Source organism: Notolepis coatsorum (genome assembly GCF_963971535.1).
Source record: "Notolepis coatsorum genome assembly, chromosome: 1".
In the NCBI taxonomy this organism is placed as follows: Eukaryota; Metazoa; Chordata; class Actinopteri; order Aulopiformes; family Paralepididae; genus Notolepis; species Notolepis coatsorum.
This window is the reverse complement of record NC_140165.1, coordinates 283,393,536-283,414,908: the sequence shown is the minus strand read 5'-3', so window position 1 is coordinate 283,414,908 and position 21,373 is coordinate 283,393,536. Positions and strand designations below refer to the sequence as shown.

The 21,373-nt window shown below is 44.9% G+C and overlaps 1 protein-coding gene across 1 annotated transcript in view; it reads right to left on the bottom strand.

Moving 5' to 3' along the window:
- eif4g1b (eukaryotic translation initiation factor 4 gamma, 1b) overlaps positions 1 to 21,373 on the bottom strand; it is a 153,324-nt gene that overhangs the window by 67,234 nt on the left and 64,717 nt on the right. The gene's annotated exons all lie outside the window — the stretch shown is intronic.

Sequence of the window (21,373 nt, the reverse complement as noted above, 5' to 3'; positions counted from 1 at the left end):
GCAGGCCTCTCGCATCCTGGGGCTGAAGTTGTTCTGCCTGCCCCAAAGGCCTCTCCCGGTGAGTGGGTGGGTGGGGTGGGGGCACCCGATTTCGCAATGCTCACTGTGTGCTGCAAGTAGCACGTAAGCTGCCTGACTAAAAACTCAAGGCACACACACACCACCCAGGGCTGGTGTTAGCTAGCGCAGTAGGACAGGGTAGGGCCGGGCCTCGCTCCCAGTAAGCCAGCTAGTGAACCCGTCTCTCTCATACGCATACAGAGAGCGAGAGAGAAAAAAGCCAGGGCTGAGCGACTGGCCTTGTGAAGCTACGGTGAGGAATGTGAGCCCCCGCCCACTGAGGCTAACAGACAGTAGAACAGGGACAGCCCAGAGCACAGCAGAGCAGAGCAGGGAGAGAAGGACAGATAGAAGGAAGAACAGAGAGAGAAAGTTGAGAGGGGGGGGGGCAGGGGGGTTCCAAAAAAAACTAAAAAAAGCTCCAACTTTATCAAATGAGCTCCAGTTAGCAAAATAAACTCCCCTCTCCCTCTCTTGCTCTGTCATTTGGTGTGCTCGTTCGCTCGCTCCTAAACTTTTCAGGCTGAGAGGGGAGGAGGATAAGGGAAAGGGGGGGATATGGGGAATGCCACAGCAGCAGGAGCAGAAGCAGTAGAGAGAGAGGGAGAGAAACAGGGAGGGAGGGGGGGGAGGGTTAGGCTTTGTGCTTCCGGCTCAAAAGGAGGAGGAGACCGGTAGCCACGTGGAGCTGAGCTATGTGCTGACATGTCCTTCACTACCCCCCCCCCCCCTCTTCCCCTCTTTGACACAGAGAGAGAGAGAGATACAGATGTAAGAGGGGGGGGGAGTTCAACTTGTAACACATCTGATTTTCAGTCAGAGGAGAATAGAATAGAGGTGATAGTTACGAGTTACAAGACAATTTCATAAACTACGGGGGGGGGAACTTCCTGAAAACGGTTTAAATGATTGCTGTTGACTGATGAGTCATAGGTGTTCTGAAAAGCACCAGTATGTGTCATGTCTTGTAATATATCAAATCAGATTTTAAATGTTTTTGTGTGACTTTGTGCTAAGAGTGCCATGTCAACACAGGCTCATATCTGTAGCTAACACGCAGCAGCCACTGAGGCCACCTGGCTAATTAGCCTCTGTAGCTAATGTGTAGCAGCCACTGAGGCCACCTGGCTGATTAGCTTCTGCAGCTAATGCGCAGCAGCCACTGAGGCCAACTGGCTAATTAGCTTCTGTAGCTAATGTGCAGCAACCACTGAGGTGAGGCCACCTGGCTAGTTAGCTTCTGTAGCTAACATGCAGCAGACACGAGGCAACCTGGCTAGTTAGCGTCTGTAGCTAACATGCAGCAGCCACGTTTTAGGTATTGTACCAAAATATACTTTTAATGTGAAATTGTTAAGAGTGGAATTTTCTTTCAGCTGCAAGCAAAGCATCCGTCAGCTCACAGACCAGCATTTTAACTGTTACATATGACCAGTCTAAACACACTGCGACTCCTTGTCATTTAAAATTTTGGGCAGATTTTTTCTTTCCTTTCTTTTTTAAACCAGGCAGAATGTTTCTGTATTGACAGTTCAGTCGGTGTAATTTTATTTTTAAGTTAGCATTAGAACTCCTTACTGAGAGGGCGGTCAGGTGGCGTAGCGGAGATTGCGCTCGTCACCAATGCAAGAGGCTGCGGTCTCGACTCCCGGAGTCAGCATTGCCTTGGCTTGGGTTGATCGCTATACTAACTCGTTTGGCTGGGTTAGGGGGAGGGAAGTCATGGGTGGGAAACTGGCGTTGTGGACAGCGACGCCTACAGGTCAGGTCTGGGCGCTTGCTCAGCGGAGGCAGGACTTGAGGAAGGCAGCGTGACCTCCCACGCGTTACACTTCACCAATGAGAGCCCTCGCTGCCAGGTGAGAAGTGAGCCACTGGCTGTCGCCGCACGTGTCGGAGGAAGCGTGCAAATACTTCAGGGTTCCCTTGTACCGACCAGTAGGAGAACATGCGCACAACAACCAGGTAGGGGGGGGGGGGGGGGGGGGGATTGGCACAACGACTAAATTGGGATGAGGAGAAAAACAGAGAAAAATCGGAGAAAGAGAGATAATTCTTTTTTTAAAGAACTCCTTACTGAACCAACAGGCTCTAAAGCTGGCTTGCAAGTGATACCAATGGGCAACTTTACTGTTAATCAAAGACCGTCTTTGATTAACATTAGCTAGTGTTAGCTGTAACACTTGGAAGGCGACATAGCTCTAATGTTTAGTAGTTCACTTTCACTGTAGCCAACAGTGAAAGTGAATGTTAAAGACGCTTTGCATTGTGTGGTGGTTAGAAGGATTGAATGTCATCAACCATGGGGGGACATTATGTTACAAGAGCTTATGAAAATGAGACGCTTGTAAGCATCTCTCTAACACACGCCGTCACATATAAGCATGCACGCACACACACACCTCAGTCACTCTCAGGCGGCGGTTACACCTTTCGTATCATCTTCGTATTGTTTTCATATGCGTTTCGCCGCGACGTCGTGCGCCTCGAGTCACACTTTCGTTTTTTCGTTTTTGTCACCCGAGCACACTGATGTAGTACACTGCCAAAGCAGTAGGTGGCAGTAGGTGGCAAACATGAAGGCAATTTCAACCAATCAGAACTTGAATGTGCCTGCAAAGCAAATGTCAACAAGGCGGCCACCATCTTTTGCCCAATGCAGCAATTCTTTTTCAGCAAAGCCTAATAAAAATGCAATAAACAAAACGGATACATTCACTGTGTGTTCTGCCTGTCATTTGTTGATGAAACAAAACTAACATCAACACAAGTGACCACCAAGAGCGGATAGTTTTGTCTAAAAAAAGATCGGTAGCATTGTTAGCTGCATGCTAACGTCAATGGAGTATGCCATTATAACAATATAGCATTGTGGCTAGAAGCTAACGTTAGCTCACGCTACTTAGCCAGCACCAAACTGATGATATCGCAAGCTATCAGTAGTTAGATAACATTAGAGACAACGCTGTGTGTATTAAACAAAGGTGAATAGATGACTGGGCCATTTTGTTTAATGCTTGTTAAGTTGAAAGAGGAGCTCTGAGCTAACAGGGTCTGAATCCTGATAGCTCACGTTAGCCAGCTGCTCATGCAATCGGTAATGCTAGCAGAATGAATGGATGTAAACTTTATTTAACATATTGCATATGGGTACAATACAATACGGCTCAATACAAACAATTGTTAAGGGAATGCAGACTGTTGTAGCTTGGACTGGGGTCCTTATAACAATAACTTGACAACACATGGTAGCTGAAGCTATTTGGGACACGGAGCTATGTCCCAAACACACACACACTGTTGTCACCGGAAGGGCACGCAGATGGTATCTACTGCGCATGGGCGTTTTCGCAACAACGGCTCCGTGCTGACTACACGCTGTTGTCGATGCGTTTTTTTTGCGTATCTCCAAACGCAAACACAATTTTGCGTTTCAGCCGTATCCACAAAAAAACGCCAAAAAACGCATTTCTGTGTAATAGGGACATGAATAGGGATGGGTACCTTTCACATTTGAACCGATACCGGTACCGGTACCTGTGAATCGATACCGGTACCCAACGGTACCTTTTTTCGGTACTTTAGTCTCAAGAAATTTAATTTAATGTTTAGGTCTTTCATAAAAAATCCAAACTTCAAATAACTACAATTTCGACAGTTTTCGGCTTGTCATTGCTCCGACTGCTTTGTTGTTGAATCAAGTCAAATCCTAGGTAAGCATATATTGTGCGTGTGAACGTTGACATGAAAAGAAAAAAGTAAAAAAAAAAAAAAAAATTAAAAAAAAAATTAATAAAAAAATATTTTTTTTATTTTCTTTTTCTTTTTTTTTCGGTTTCTCACTTGATTCGATACTCGGTAGTACCGACGTGTTTCGGTTCGGTACCCCAAAAGTACCGAATTCGGTACCCATCCCTAGACATGAAACGTCGTCAAAAACGTATAAAAAAACGCCAGGAATACACTAGTCTAACCATGGCCTCACTCATGCTGGCTTGTACTGCTCTTCCTCTCTTGTGCCTCTCCACCATCCTCAGATTTCTGTGGAAGGTAGGTTAGTATGCACTGTGTACTGTACAGACATGTCTATGTATGTATGTATGTATGTATGTATGTATGTATGTTAGAGCTGCCGCGATAACCGCATTACCGCGGTATCGCTGTTGCATCACGCCCACCGCAGAGTTGGGCTGAATACCGCATCACCGCTGTTTTTTATAAAAATAATAAAGTAGCGCCCAGACGTTGGGCTTGCGGCTCTGCAGATATACCCTACTTGGTTCCAAGCGACCCTATTGGGTAGAAGTGGTACCAGAAAAGTCATGTGAAACATTGCAGACCACCGATTGGTCAGAAGAGAGACATGTCACACGTTGGAGTCTCTGAACAAAAACAGAAAGCCGCCATCTTTACTGCCTCGCTAAGGATGTATTTCATTCAGGATTTGTTTGCGACAGCACCAACTGCAATAAATAAAAAAGGATGGATTCACTGTGTATTCTGCCTCATTTATTGATGAAACAAAACCGACATCAACCCAATTTACCACCGAGCGGAGAGTTTAGTGTCACAACAAGATCGCTGATGTGTTAAGTTGGTTGTTGTTATTAGCCTAATACTACCGTCAGCAGATATACACGAGAGGTAACGTTAAACCCGGGTTGCTTGGTAGAATAGACACAATGAGAGGTAACGTTAGCTTTAGCAGAATAGACACAACGAGAGTCTGGTTAATGTTGTTATTGATTGATTGATTAAAACTGTGTTAAACTCTGGCTTGCTGCAAGCCCTCGGACATGGCTATGCCCACGGAGCTTTCAGTGTACACAAGCGGCCCCGCCTGCATCCCCACACGGAGACAAACGGAGTAGTACCTGGCTGCAGTGGAAAAGGAACGAAGTACCAGGTACCTAAAGCGGGTCGAGTCGAGTAGGTACTATGCAGTGGAAAAGCGCCATTAGACTAGAGGCAGGCTATAAGAGTAGACTACTAAAGAAAAAAAAAATGCATTCAAACTTTTTTTTTTTTTGTGCGCACTGTGCGGTAATAACCGCGGCGGTATGAAATATTTCGCAAATTTGTGCGGTAAGGAAAATATCAATACCGCGGCAGCTCTAATGTATGTATGTATGTATGTATGTATGTATGTATGTATGTATGTATGTATGTATTGTGGCAGATATCATCCCCGTTCCATGGCTACGTGGAGGAAAGAAATACTACTGCCACAGGCAGAGGAGAATCAATTGGGCAGTTGATTAGGACTGATAGAACACACCTGTGCACCACGTGATCACCCACACACCAGACACACATAACATAAAACACTAGGACAGACAGAGTATTGTTGAGTGGAGGTGAGGAAGGAGCGGAGTACAGAGAGAGAGAGATACAGAGTTTGTGAGGTGCGAGGTAGTTAAAGGAGAGGAGAAAGCAAAAGGTGTTCGTTGGTACTGGACCCTAGACTGGCTGAGAAACCCCGTTGTGAAACTGACCCTGGACCGGAAGACAAACCCCGAGTATTGAACAATCCCTTTTTTGTACGAGAGCCTGATACGTGTGTTTGACCTTGGACTGTTATCCGACTACTCTAATTGCCCATCGGACTATTTTTGCTGTTATTCAATAAATATATTTTATTTATTGAAATTGTGCTTGTGTGGACAGTTGAATTTGTTTGTTTTTGAACCGTGCAGAGTCTGAACACCACCAGGCTTGTCACAGTATGTATATGTATGTGACAGAGAACGGGTGAGTCTTGGTGTGTGGAACCTTGAAGCCAGCATTGCAGCGTGGGCAGGGGCCATTGGGGACGGTCCAAAGTCCTCCGCAGGCAACCACAGGCCAGCTGCATGCTCCCACAACTCACTGATAAAAACAGCCAAGTTCCCCTCGGAGAGAGAGAGAGAGAGACGAGACCAACGGGTGCGTATGAAGGCTCATACTCCATACTAGTATGCATTTTAAGAGGCTTAGAATATATATATGATTTATCAATATGCCCTAGCCACCATCCTTGACTGCAAACAGTGCTGTATTTTATAGTTTACTTGCAACACCCCCAAAACACAGATTGAATAAAACAAGTCTTGTAGGTCCAAAAAAAACTGTTACATGTCACAGCTGGAGATTTTCAACTCAACAGAGACTGGAAAACTACAGACAACTTTACACAACACTAACAGTGCAGATAAGGAACTAGGTGAATAATGGAGGAAGACTGCAGGGAGAGTCCTATAGTAACAAGACACTAGATCAGATGGCATAGTTTCCAGAACAAGCATACAAGGGACTAGGGTGAGTTAGCCCAACAAAAGACCATGGACATACAAAAGGTTGGTTTTCCCCACTCGTATTTTAGGAGGAAGCTTGGCTCAGTTAGGGGCTAAAAAAGCATCACCACAGAAATCGAAGACTCGAGCAGCTTAATCCAACCTTGGCCATAATAATGAGGCCAGAGCCATATACTGGCCAAGTCCACCAAAACGCAAATACTGTGCAGTGTATGCAGAGTGTGAAATAAATTAGTCATGCTGCCTGCATGCCCAACGTGAGAAGTTACAGTCTCGTCATTCTTGTAATTCCTACACTTGACTACACCGTTACAATGATATATAAAATATCATATTTTATTACATGGCGTTTTAAAATTCGCCAAAATGCTTGATTGTGATTGGTCAATAGCGCTCTGTTGCCCCTAGCAGCGGTCAATTATTTCTCGATAATTCACCGCTGCTAGGGGCAACGCGCAATAATGACCGCTGTTAGGGGCAACAGGGGAAAGATAGCCTCGCAGCCGGACTCTCGCAGCGTTATACCATGCACAGCTGCACTGCATCAGGTGCAATAAAGCCCACACACACACACACCAGAGGAGCAACAGAACCGCGTCTGCATTTGATCTCGTCTCGTCAATGGTGTAAAATGAATTACATATATTGTTAGTACGTTAGCCCTGTAATAAGCGGGATAATGTATAGCTATACTCGGTCATTGTCGCAAAATAATTGACCTTCACTGCGTTTAGAACACCTCGGCGCAGCGCCTCGGTGTTCCAGAACGCATTGTCGGTCAATTATTTTGCGACAATGACCTTGTAGCTATACATTATCCCTTACATATTATATACCCATTCAATATGCACATGACAGAAAATATTATATGCCATATAATATGTTCTGTCATGTGCATATTGAATGGGTATTACTAATACTATTATTATAAATTTATGAACACCAGAAAAGCTGCTGGCCCAGGTGGTATAACAGGACGCATACTTAAGTCCTGTGCCAACCAGCTAGCCCCTGTGTTCACCGCCATATTTAATCAATCCCTGGCGGAGTCAGTGGTCCCTGCCTGCTTCAAGATGTCTACCATCATCCCTGTACCGAAGAAACCCTCCCCAACATGTCTCAATGACTACAGACCGGTGGCACTCACCTCTGTGGCCATGAAATGTTTCGAGAGGCTGGTCAAGGATCACATTTGTGCCTCCCTCCCCAGTGATATGGACCCTATGCAATTTGCATACAGGACAAACTGGTCCACTGACGATGCGGTCTCCCAAGTACTGCACAGCACCCTCTCTCAACTTGACCTCCAACACCATCACCCTGAGCATCGGGTCCCCCCAGGGCTGTGTTCTGAGCCCCCTGCTGTACTCACTTTACACACACGATTGTGTGGCCAAGTTCAGCTCCAACTCCATAGTGAAGTTTGCGGATGACACGGTGGTGGTGGGGCTGATCTCGGACAACGACGAGAAGGCCTACCGGGAGGAGGTTGAGGTACTGGAACGCTGGTGCCAGGACAACAGCCTGCTCCTGAACATTGGTAAAACCAAGGAGCTGATCGTGGATTATAGGAGAGGACAGCAGGAGACACACACACCACTGAGGATAAACGGGGCTACCGTGGACAGGGTGAGCAGCTTTAAGTACCTGGGGGTCCACATCTCAGAGGATCTGACATAGACAACACACATAGACTCAGTCGTAAAAAAGGCGAAGCAGCGCCTCTACCACCTGAGACAGTTAAGGAAGTTCAGAGTATCTGGGAAGATACTCCAGTCCTTCTACTCCGGAGCTGTAGAGAGCATCTTGACTGGAAACATCACTGCCTGGTATGGAAACAGCACGGCACAGGACAAGAAGGCCCTACAGAGAGTGGTGCGCTCAGCCGAGCGTACCACGGGTATTGCACTACCACCCCTGCAGGTTCTATACAACAAGAGGTGCAAATCCAGAGCCTGCAGAATAATGAAAGACCCACACCACCCCAACAACAGCCTGTTCCAGCTGCTGAAGTCAGGCAGACGCCTGCGAACCCCAGCTACTAGGACAGAGAGACTTCGGCTCAGCTTCTTCCCCCAGGCCGTCAGAGCCTTGAACACTGAACTCTCCACACACAAGCACACATACGACACACACACTGTACACGCTCACACACTAGCAGCCACTTTAACATGAGCAAGCACACACTCTTGGCACACGCCCACACTTATGGCCATTAAGGAAAGGACACTTTAAAAAGAGTATAGTAACAGTAACAGTGTATTGCACTACCAAATGACCTAGCATGTCCTCCATGCTCTGTAAATAACTTATGTACAAATACCGATATGCCCTACTATGTTACTTGTTTATTGCACAATGTTGTTTTATTGGATTCTATTATATGTTGTTACTACTGTATTGCACATCGTTGCGGGCAAGACCACCCGCATTTCATTGTATACTTGTATGCCGTGACAAATAAAACTCTTGACTTGACTTGACTACTAGCCGAGATGAGAGTAAGTAACATTTTGGCTGGTAGCTCTCGGCTAGGTGGTAAATTAAAAAGTAGATCTTGGTTCAAAAAAGGTTGGGCACCCCTGCTATACACGCTATATTAAAAATTTCAAATGCATATGATCGCTATACATTATGCTCCATCATGCGTGAAGGAAAGGGGGGGGGGGGGGTCGTTTATGATTCCTTGATTGTCACTAACGGCTTTCTTTAGTAAGACGCCATACGTTGATCGGACAGATTGCAATGAAATAAATGGACAATCAAGCTGGAAATAACGTTAGATTCCTCTTACCTCTGGCCGATGCGCCTGGAGAAAAAAAAATCCAATTATTTGACGTCGATCTGCTAGATCCATTTTCCGTTTGTATGACGTAATAAACGCCGAAAGCATATTGCTTCTTGCGTCTCGAAAGAGATCCAATGCACTCGAGATGTGTATATTGATCCACGTTACAAGATATCTCTGGCGGAGCTTTTTCCCCGATGCACCGAGCGCCACTTCCGGTTTAGAGTCGAGTGTAACTCGCCCGAAATCCACCAGGCGGCGGTATTGAGGCGTTGCAATATCAGACAAGGTCCAGCTGGCTCCCGGAGGCTTCCTGGATGAATTATGAATGCCAATAGCTAATAAAAGAAATGATCATAAAAACGAGTTTACTCGTTGTTGGCACTCAACGCATGGCGGCCAATAACGAGTATACTCGTTATTGGCAATTAATGTGTTAACCATTGGCACCCAATAACATATACGTGGTTGGCCCTGAAAGTGTTAAGCCTGACGGGTCCGGTACCGGACCCAAAATGACATTGCACCATAAATCCATCTGTGCAGAATGTATGAATTAATGTTGATATTTCTTTTCAAATGTAGCCAAGAGTAAAGACCCTAACCCTGTGAAAACAGCAGTCATAGTGTATATTTTCAGCAATACGTTTGTTTACCAATGGGTTAAAGTGTTAGTGAAATATGAGTTTTGAAAATGTATTCAAAAACGAATATCGACGGAAGGAAATGCGCGCCGCCATTTTGTTTGTAGTCATATGAGGAAAGGAGACCCAGGGCTTTCAAATGGCGTTGGAATTTCGAAAAACAACACTACCCAGCTCAAGCCACCTCCCGTCAATCAAATGATAGGTGGATAAACTTTAATTTCTTATTTTTCGGGATTAACTTCCACAAACCTGAACGTTAGGCATAAATTAGAACGCAGTACGTTTCTCTACCTTTCTGTGAACGTCTAGCAAAAAACACTGTTGCAATCTGATGAGAAATGGCGGAGGAATCTACATAGCGAGCGCCCCGCTACAAGCCCCGTTTCATTCTTGCATGAGGAAGGATAATAACGATAATCTAGCGTTGATTTCAGGAAGATTCGATAATCAGGCGAAAAATGACAACATGATAAGTGCATTCCACTAAAACCTTATTATCGCGTGTTTTCCTGGACTAAGAATCCTGTTTTCCTGTTACTAAGAATCACCAAAACTATACTAATATTCAAAACGGTATAAAACGGAAATGTACGGATGAAAAACGATCCGTTTTTTGCATGTTGACCAGAAGCAACTCACTGACAATCGACGCTGTTATTAGACCCATAGCTATAATATAAGATATATTTTAAGCACTCGCAAATTTCAGTCTCCCCATTGATTAAAGCGATGGCGTTCTAGCGCCCCCTGGCGCTGAATGAGTTAAATAATTATTAGTAACCTATACATAAAAAAGACTGCCATTTGAAATCGAATTGAGCTGAATTCAATGAATTTGAACCATTTTCATATGCATTATCTGTATTATCTGCGACACAATGAGTCAAAATTCTCCGCTTTCTCTAATGCAAGCAGCGTCTCTGTCTGTAATGCATGTCGACTGGAGCCACTGTCTGTGTGTGACTCTGCTTTGGTCCAATCACATTCCCCCACCCACAGTCTGATATTCCCCCACCCACAGTCTGCGAATCAGAAGCAGAGTAGGGCGGGTCTTCATGGCAAACTTGGTTGTCTCTCAGCGACCTGCACTGCACTCACCTGGGGCAGTGTAGCGCATAATCTTGCCAGGTCTTGCTCGAAAAAGAGATCATTGATCTCAACTCAAGTGACTACCTGGTAAAATAAAGGTTAAAAAAAATAATGTTTATATCTATGGTGTAGCGGGGCTCCGTCGTCTCAAGTCTATTACACTTAGTAAGTAACTTACTCTCACGCTCGCTCACACACACGCGCTCTCTCACACTCGCTCTCCACTCTCATTCCAACTCTGCTGAGAGTTGTGTTTCTGTTATGTTTTTCACACGCGTCATCGATCGGTTTTCGCAATCGGTGAGTATGAAGCATTATCGAAATTCCCCAATCTCATATTTAGACTGATTATCGGCCGATACCGATCGCTGGCCGATCAATCGGGGCATCACTAGCTATAATGTCATTTATAGGCCTGATATTCTATAATAATATTTCAAATTGCATGTGTCCGGATGGCAGAATTCAGTACTGTATCTACAAAACCTTCTGTTTAATAATCTTCCCTTTATTAATTTGCTTAGATTTTTTGTACACATGATCTCAAGAAGGTGCTGAACGAGCTCAGTGGCAGTTTTTCACGTCTGGTTTTAGCATGGTGATATTCACCGTCAAAGATGACAAATAAAATAAAAATAATTGATATTGATATTCTCCTTTGGTTCATTACAATTTACTCAAACCTAGTAACAGACACAATATTTCTGACACTGGGAATACATTCCCTAAGATCCATAGATGTCCCTAGATACCAAGAACATGCACACTCCCCCTTGGCTAAATGTGAATTAAGACTTATGTTGCCGTGGTAACAGCTAAGCAGCCAAACTATAAGTGTTTCTATTACTTAAACCTGTTTTTCTTTCGTCAGCAACAACAACATTTAGGGAAACATTGTTATTTTCTTATTTAACTCATTGACTGCCAGCTATTAGCCTTAGGGCATGCGTCCACCTACAGCACATTTCCAGCTGAAAAAGGCAGGCGTAGTGCTGGGATGAAGCGCTTGCGGCGAGAAAAAGATAACGCAGCGCGTGCCTTTTGTAGCTATGGCAACGAGCTGTCACTCACCAACCTACCTGATGACAGAGAGAAAGAAATCTAGCGACAGCCATCTTGTATCACTGTTAAACACTTTTTATCGTATTTTACTGCCGCGGTTGTATAGCATATTTTAATACACTTTATTGTATATTAATTATATATATAGTTATTGCCTGACACCACAGTTTGCACTTTGCTTTTCATTCGCTTTTTATTAGTGTATTCGTGTAGTTATTAGTGTATTTGTGCTTTGTCGCGAATCGCAATGACCACCAACCAGCAGACGCTTGCCCTCATACTTCTCCTGGCCCGTCTCTTGTGGGTAGGCAGGCAGGCAACTCCGGTGTCAGGTTACAATGTGTCACGAGCACCACAGTAAATATGATTGGCTGCGATTGGTTGTCTGAAAAGGCGCTCAGCTCATCACTCTGAAAAGTTCAGAAGTTTTCAACTTTAAACGCTGGGCGCGGCCGCACAAAAAAACTGAAAGGCGCTGAAAAAATAAGCCGACTGCGGCGCATTTCCTATAGGCGGCAGCATGCGGCCGCATACGCTCCCTCCTCATTGGGAACAATTGAAAAAAGACACTTGCGCCCATAAATATGTGGTAAATGGACGCGGGCCCTTATCCTGTAGTAGCTACTGCCACCGCTGTAAACGATGGGAGTCGCTCACCTTGTTTGCAGGACTATAACTATATATATATATTATAGCTATGGATGCAATACTATGGCCCATTTGACATAGAGTATCTATCGTTCAAGATGTGAAAAAGGAATCTTTTTTCCATCCATACATTCCCGTTTTATACCGTGGTGAATATAAGTATGGTTGTAGAGTGGTTTAGGGTAATTCCTGGGAGGCTAGTAATAGGCCGCGACGCATATTATACTTAATCCATTGGCATTTTGTCCCTATACACAATACAAAAAAAAAATTCAAATGCATATGATCGGTATATTATGTTCCATCATAATTCTGATTAATTGATTGTCAATAATGGCATTCGTTAGTACAACAGCATATGCTGATCAGGGCGATGGCTATGAAAACAAAGCACAATCAAGCTGAAATTGACGTTAGATTCCTCTTACCTGTGGCCGGTGAGATTCCAAAAAGAATTCCAATTATTTGATTGCCATCTGCTAGATCGTATGTCCATTTGGGCCACGACATAACCCACCACAGCATAATGAATCAGGGGTCCGAAAACTATTCAATGCGATCAGGTAAAGTCAGGCTACTAGAAAACTCCACCTGGATGAATTTCATCAACACACAGCCACATACACAGAGTCTCAAAGGGAGTGCAACATTGGCCGCATACCACCAGGCGGCGGTATTGGACATTTGCGATCTCAGACTCATTCCCTATGGTAACAGCCTTCCTGGATGATTTATGAATGGAAATAGCGAATAAAAGAAATAACGATCAAATAACGATTATACTCATTGTTGGCGTCCAACGATTGGCGGCCAATAACGAGTATACTCGTCGTTGGCGGGGAATGAGTAAATATATATTCACAATGTTTTGTTATCGTTTTAGAAGGAGCTAGCGGACCTTCTCAGCAAGCTAAACAGCCACCGATACATCTAGCTAGCTACAATTCGCCGGCTATTTTCATCTATGTTTCACCTCAGTGCTATATTCAAGAGTAACCATTGCTTTATATTGATAGTACTTAATGTATTGTATTTGTTAATTCTTGCTAAATGCTAACACTAGAAGCAGCCATGTTTTTTCCCTTTCAAGTGTTATAATTTACCCACATTCAGAGCATATCTGACAATCTAAGTCAGTCTAGTTAGCAAGTAATTTTTATGCAGGTAGATTTACATGTCTATAGCAAGTGTGACTAAGGGCCTTTTCTCACTCACCTTATTCGTTTCTATTTCGTTCGGTTCTGCCCGTACCGAGATCTGATTCGAACTCCCCCCCCCCCCTCTCCCCCCTCTAGTTTGTGTACACACTTCAGTCTGGGTGCGCTCTGGGTTTTGTTTACGGTTTGCGTTTTGAGCTTGTAAGCTTGCCGTAGTCGATGATGTCACGCTCGAAAATGTAAACACAGGAAGTCTTAACACGGAGACTGGAGAATGGTTGTTGATATAAAGAAACAAATAACTAATAAATATGAAGTTATATTTGAACCTCTGTTGTCAAGCCTCGTCAATATAACCCACCCCCCTTTTCTCACGAATGGAACTCTGTTGTAGAGTCCGCTTTTTGATCGTTTTGCAGGGTTACCAATAACGCTAAGCTAACGGCTAACGCTAACGTTACTACACATGCAACATACTAGTAACATTGCTCGCATGGATTATATTGAATGTCATTGATCTACTGGTCGACCGAAAATGTAAACGGGAATGTCTTAACACGACTGCGGACTCTGGATGTTGATATAAAATGAACAAATTGCCAATAAATATGAAGTTATATTTTATCACGAATGGATGGTGTTGTAGAGTCCGCTTTTGAGCGTTTTGAGCGATCTACTGGTCGACCACGGCCGACTTGTTGGGCACCACTGCTGGTCTAATAGAAATAAATGCATTCGAACAATGTATAGACAATAGACATAGCAATGGCAAACAAAATTTATGACGTTATGTCAGCACCAGGCGCCACGCCCGTGAAAAGGTACAAGCTCGCAAAGCCACACCCCCTGTTCTCCCGGGACCGACCCCGAGACCACCTCTGCCAGCTGGTCCCATTCAGCGGGGGGTGAAACGATTCAGCGCCGACTCGCACCCCAAAAGTGGTGAGTGAGAACACTGCCCCCCGTGCTCCGGGACGGTGATTCGATACAAAAGGCTGAGTGTGAAAGCCCCCTAAGGGCCCTTTCTCACTCACGTTTTGGGATCGAATCACTGCTCCCGGGAACGGGGGGGGGGGGGGGGGGGGGGGGGTGTTCTCACTCACCCCTTTTGGGATGCGAAACGGCGCTGATTCGTTTTACCCCCCGCTGAACGGGGCCAGTTGGATTAGGTGGTCTCAGAATCGCGCCGTGGGAGCGGGGGGCGTGACACACAACGTCGTTACTGTCATGCTTGCTTGAATTTTGGGCAGATAACACCACACAGCAACAACTGGAGAATACCCACAAAAACTATATTTATGGGCAATTTGAGAGTTCAGACCTCAACCAAAACATGAAGCCACATTACAAACGCACAGCACTTCCCTGGCTCGCATTAGGCCTGGCAATTTTTGTTTGCCATGCTATTTTCTATACATTAGTTTCTTGTTTGAATGCATTTATTTCTATTAGACCAGTGGTGCCCAACCAGTCTGCCGTGGTCGACCAGTAGATCAATAATAATAATGCAGGACCTGTTGCAGAGGTCTTTATTCGGCATGCAACGACACTCAATGTTTTTAGTGGTACACACAGCGGTTAGTTTAGCACACACACCGGAACACACACGCATGCATTGTCTTTTTTAGGATCGCCGATGCGATTTGTCTCTGCGATTAACCCATCCCGTCGTCCTTCCCCCCCCATGGGCAGCCGGGAGCAGACAGGCGTCAACGTGAGCCGCGCCAGGGGACCAATCCAAGTGCTCCTGTCCGTCTTCGTCAAGGACGCCACAGCGTTAGCGATCTGTTGTTGTGCATGTTTTTCCATTGGGTTTATCTTATTTGGGGGGGAAACCCTTGCGAGCACGGGGAGAACATGCAAACTCCACACAGAAAGGCCTGGGAGATACCCCACCTGGGTACCTGGCATCATGGAAACCTGGTCCCCAAGCGGGAATCGAACCCTGGACCTTCTTGCTGTGAGGCGACAGTGTTAACCACTACACCACCGTGACATGTAATATAATTGCCACGAGCGATGGGATAATGTTAGCTGCTGGACAGGCTAAGCTAACTAGCGTTAGCCGTTAGCCATTGCTGTATACTATACTTTCTTGTTCGAATGCATTTATTTCTATTAGACCAGTGGTGCCCAACCAGTCGGCCGTGGTCGACCAGTAGATCAATGACATTCAATATAATCGATGCAGCAATGTTACTAGTAAAGGGCTAAGATAACTAGCGTTAGCTTAGCGTTAACGTTAACCCTGCAAAACGCTCAAAAGCGGACTCTACAACAGAGTTCCATTCGTGAGAAAAGAGGCAGAACACACAGTGAATGTATCCGTTTTGTTTATTGCACGTTCTTTGCTGAAAAGAAAGTGCTACAGGCTAGACTAGGCTAAGCTAACTAGCGTTAGCGGTTAGCTTAGCGTTAGCCCTGGGAAACGCTCAAAAGCGAACTCTACAACACCATCCATTCGTGATAAAATGGGGTGGGTTATATTGACAAGGCTTGACAACAGAGGTTCAAATATAACTTCATATTTATTGCTTATTGTTCATTTTATATCAGCATCTAGTCTCCAGCGCCATGTTAACACTTCCTGTGTTTACATTTTCGAACGTGACATCATCGCCTACGGCAAGCGTAAACGCTCAAAGGGCAAACCATAAACAGAACCCGGAACGAAACAAGACTGCAGTGTGTACGCAAACTAGAGGGGGGAGAGGGGGGGGGTTCGCATCAGATCTCGGAACGGGCTAGAACGAAACGGAATGGAACCGTATACCTGAGTGAGAAAGGCCCCTAGATGTGGCAGTGTGGTGCTGGTGGTGGAATTTAACAAATACATGGAACGGCTGGGGTACTTCGAGGAGAGGATTGGGAAGCACTGCTCTAGTCGATTTTGTGTTTTGAGCACAAAGTTTAACATAGATCTCTAGCCTCTTTATTTTGCTCTCAAAGTGCACCAGATTGATGCATTTAACTTTAAAATGTACCAAACATATTTCACGGGGGAGCATACCCCCCGGACCCCCCTAGAGGGTCCGAGGTTCACCCACCACAGTCTCACAAAATCGTGTGGGAAACACTGGGTGGACTTAAGTCTGAAGTCATGCAAATGGCCCCAACTAGGCACGGTTTCAATTTACTTTCAACAATTCAGGAAGTGGATCTCCTTCAAAAGTCTAAATATCGAAAAACGTTTTGTACATTTTCTTTAGCATCAGAGGGTTGTCCTATTCCAACCTGTTGAAAGTGAACGCTCCATCATGAGCTAAATTAATGGCAGCTGTTACCATTTACATTTAGAAATATCGCGAGTAGGTGGCTGGGTGGCACAGCGGACATTGCGCTCGTCACCAACGCAAGAGACACCGGGTTTGACTCCGGCTGTCGGCATATGCCTCCGGTTTGGGCCAGCCGTCATACTAACTCAATTGGCAGAGTTAGCGGGTGGAAGTCGATGGGTGGTAATCTGGACGTTGTGTACAGCGACGCCTACAGGTCGGTTGGGGACGCCTGCACAGCAGAGACAGGAAATGGCAGGGGTAGTGTGAGCCTCCCACACGTTACACCTCGCCAATGAGAGTCCGCGCTGGCAGGTGAAAAGATGTGACAGGCTGCCTCCTCGTGTATCGGAGGGGAAACGTGATGCAAGGCTTCTATCCTCCTTACAACCGGCCAGTGGGGGGCATATGCGAGCAACATTCAAGACAGGGGAGGGAAGAATTGGCACAGTGGAATTGGGATGGGAGAAAAATAGAAAAAGTGGAGAAAAAAATATATATATATCGCGAGTAAAGGTCAAAGGTTTGATCTGTGGATCAAACAAAGCAGATGAATCTAAAGCGGCTAATAACAATTATTTACGTCGTTTCATCCAACGATTATTGTATGCATTCATCTAATGATACATTTTCATCCAAATTGCATTTAATTTATTTTAAAACTACGAATGCACACTTAAATCCAGCTAAAGCATGCGCTTTAAAGGTCCCATGCATTATAAATGGCTTTTTCCAGTGTTTAGCATTGTTTTATAGCAATAGGGGTTAGTATCAATGGATCTGTATCTCTAATTACCATATTGGCGGATTCCTCTAATTCAGTTAAAGGGGCTTTCTCACTAACCATTCGGGGTCGAATCACAGCCCGATCGCACCCAAAAAGGGTGTGTCCGTCCTACTGAGAACACTCCCCCCGTCCCCGGGGACGCTGATTCGCTCCAAACCTGGACCGCTGAAATAGGTGGTTTCGGGTGCGCGCCAGTGGGAGCGGGGGGCGTGGTGTGCGAGCTTGTACCAAAATACGGGAGAGGCTTGCTGGCACACACAACATCATTACTGTAATGCTTTCATGCTTGCTTGAATTTTGGGCAGATAACATACAGCAACAACTGGACAATACCCATGGCAATTTGGCGAGTTCAGACCTCAACCAAACAAGCATGTTGAGCCTCACGGCTGAAAACATGAAGCCACGTTACAAGCACAATACTTCCCTGGCTCGCATTAGGCCTGGCAATTTTTTTGCCATCGCTATGTCTACTATACATTGGTTTCTTGTTCGAATGCATTTATTTCTATTAGACCAGTGGTGCCCAACCAGTCGGCCGTGATCAACCGGTAGATCAATGACATTCAATATAATTGCTGCTAACTAGTAATAAACCGTACTTTTCGCACTATAAGCCGCACCTGACTATAAGCCGCAGCAGCTAAATTGAACGATGTGTACATATATAAGCCGCACTGGACTATAATCCGCAGGTGTTTTAATGTTTAATTACCTATGTAATTAGCATTGGGACACAATACTGTCGGACAAATAACAAGAATTAACTCATTTACAAGTTGTATTAAGTTTAGCAAATAAGGGAACAGATAAATAACATTTCAATGCAGTCAAAAAAGCAATATTTATTTTTACATTTTCGGGTTTGGTCACGTCGAGTCACATATAAGCCGCACCGTTATATAAGCCGCAGGGTCGAAAAATGGGGGGGAAAGCCGCGGCTTATAGTCCGAAAAGTACGGTAGGCTAAGATAACTAGCGTTAGCGCTAACCCTGGAAAACGCTCAAAGCGGACTCCACGACACCAGTTCCATTCGTGAGAAAAGGGGGGTGGGTTATATTGACAAGGCTTGACAACAGAGGTTCAAATATAACTTCAGATTCATTAGTTATTTGTTTCTTTATATCAGCATCCAGTTTCCACCACCGTATGTTTTAAACTCTTCCCGTGTTGACGTTAGAGCGTGACATCATCGCTACGGCAGCTTACACGCTCAAAACGCAAACCGTAAACAAAACCCAGAGCGCACCAAGACTGCAGTGTGTACGCAAACTAGAGGGGGGAGAGGGAGGGAGGAAGTTCGCACCCAAGGACGGAACGAGGACGGAGCGGAGCTGATCCGACCCCGAATGGCAGTGAGAAAGCCCCCTAAGACAATCTCCTCCCCCAGCGAATTAGGTCATTCTGATTTGACTCGCAATGCGACGTAGCAAGAGCTGATTAAGCTGATTGTTATCCGATTGGCTCTGTGGTTGTAGTCACCGCCCACAATCAACAATTCGCTCAGAGCGTGTGGAATTCGCTCAGAGCGGAACAGAGCGAGTGGAATTACTTCCTCAAACAGCCGACAGACACCAGAGAATGAGCGAGAGAGAGAGGGGGAGAGATGGAGAGGGGAGAGATGGAGAGGGGGGAGAGATGGAGAGGGGAGAGAGCGAGAGGGAGAGGGACCGCAAGCAGGAGTGTGTGTAAAATGTGTGTGCGCGCAGGGCTGGTGTGGTTCTTCTCAGTCGGGAGCACTCGCATAATCACTGTAAAAATTTCTTTGCGCATGCTCCCACGCGCACGCCCATATTCCGATTTGTGCAATAATAATCACAGGGGTATATATTGTGATTTGAAACAAGTTACCAATGCATTGTCCCGTGGGATTATGCCCCCCCGCGGCGAAATTTATTATTATCCCCATCAATCTCTCTCTATCTGCCAGTGCACTGTGTGGGTGACTGTCACTCAAAGCGCTTATGAGCGGAGCCCATCCAATAACAGCCTGAAATCCTGAGGTAGAAAAATTATGCTTTTGAGTACTTGATAAAAAATATAAAACAATGCATTCTTTTGAAAGAAACTTTACAGATGTGTTCCATAGACTCACAGGAATTGTGTAAAGTTGTCCAAATAGTGCAAAGAATAGCAATGCATGGGACCTTTAAGAGTCTGTTTAGAGAACAATCTTAGTGCTTCTGAATGAAAAGATTTTTCGTCACTTGTATTGTAACATTTTAACTGCAGCCAATGAAATGTTTCGATGCGGTAATTTCACCCCAAAAAACTAAACTATAATTAGTTTGTAATCAAATTATTCGATTCAGTTGATTAAAATTGAGACACCTCCCAGGATCAGTTCGGTGGAGAAAGAGGCCCGGCCACCGTATGACCCAGATCAGGCCTCTAACCGCATACCATATCCAGCCGAGGGCCATCTTAGAGAGCGGAGGAAACACTAGACACGGTGCCAGGGAGAGTAGGCTCATGCTGCGGCTCGGTCTTCCCAACACACAAGAGTATAAGGTCAAGTCCACCACTATCCATTTCAAAATCAGTAGATGGAACTTAACATCCATGAGTTGAGCGGTGTCTTCCTGAATCCCAAGACTGTCAGCTAGGCCGGTCTATCACACTCTGGCAGACGTCTGACGGGGACAGCAGTCGCTACTGTGGCGAACAGCAGGATCACTTTTCAAGAGTACAGGTACAATGGTAAATTCCCTACCCATTTCCTCTAATACTAATGGTGCCCCCCCCCTATCTGGCGTCCATGTTCCATAACGCCCCCTATCTGGCCAGTGTTGTGTGGCTTCTTAATTTGTATACATTTTATTACAATTATTTTTCCTGGATTCAGATTTTTACTCATTTTACGTGTATAAATTAATTACAAAAAGTAAACCTTTTCTTTGCTTAAAAAGTGACACTTCCGCCCTTTCTGAAGATTTTGGCTCACTGCATGTAGGCTACTCTCTGGTTCCAGTCAAGTTGTTGTCCCGGTATTAAAACAATGATAAATAAATAAAATAAACTAGCGGCCCCTTTGAGCATCTCAACTCCCCCCTTTCAACAATTCTGTACCCAGGGCCCCCCAACACTCTCTGAATGCCCCCTAGGTGGTGGTACCACCCCCGTTGAGAAAACAAAATCTAGAACAATGCTTTGTTCAGAGTTGTCATGTAGGGTTAAATTCATTCTAAAAACAAATGTATCAGAGTGTTTTAAACGTAGCATCTAAATAAAATATGTTTTTCTTCATTCTACCCTTTAATATACACAACCCTTCTTAACCCATCAAAAGCTTACAATGGTGGGTTCTGCTTTCTTGAAGGGATCACAGAAGGGCCGCATTTTGTCCCATTTCAAATATAGAAGCAAAAGACTTTTCTTTGGAACATAGAAGCTTCTGTCTGGGGGTAAACCCATTAGAATTCCTCAGATAGTTCACATTTAAAACTCACTACAAACATACAAAGTAGTGCACGCAAAATCCCCTCTGTTTATTATTCTTCAGTCTTATCCTCCATGTTAAAAAAGAAAAAGAAATAAGGAGTCATTTATGGAGAGTTTAGTCTTAC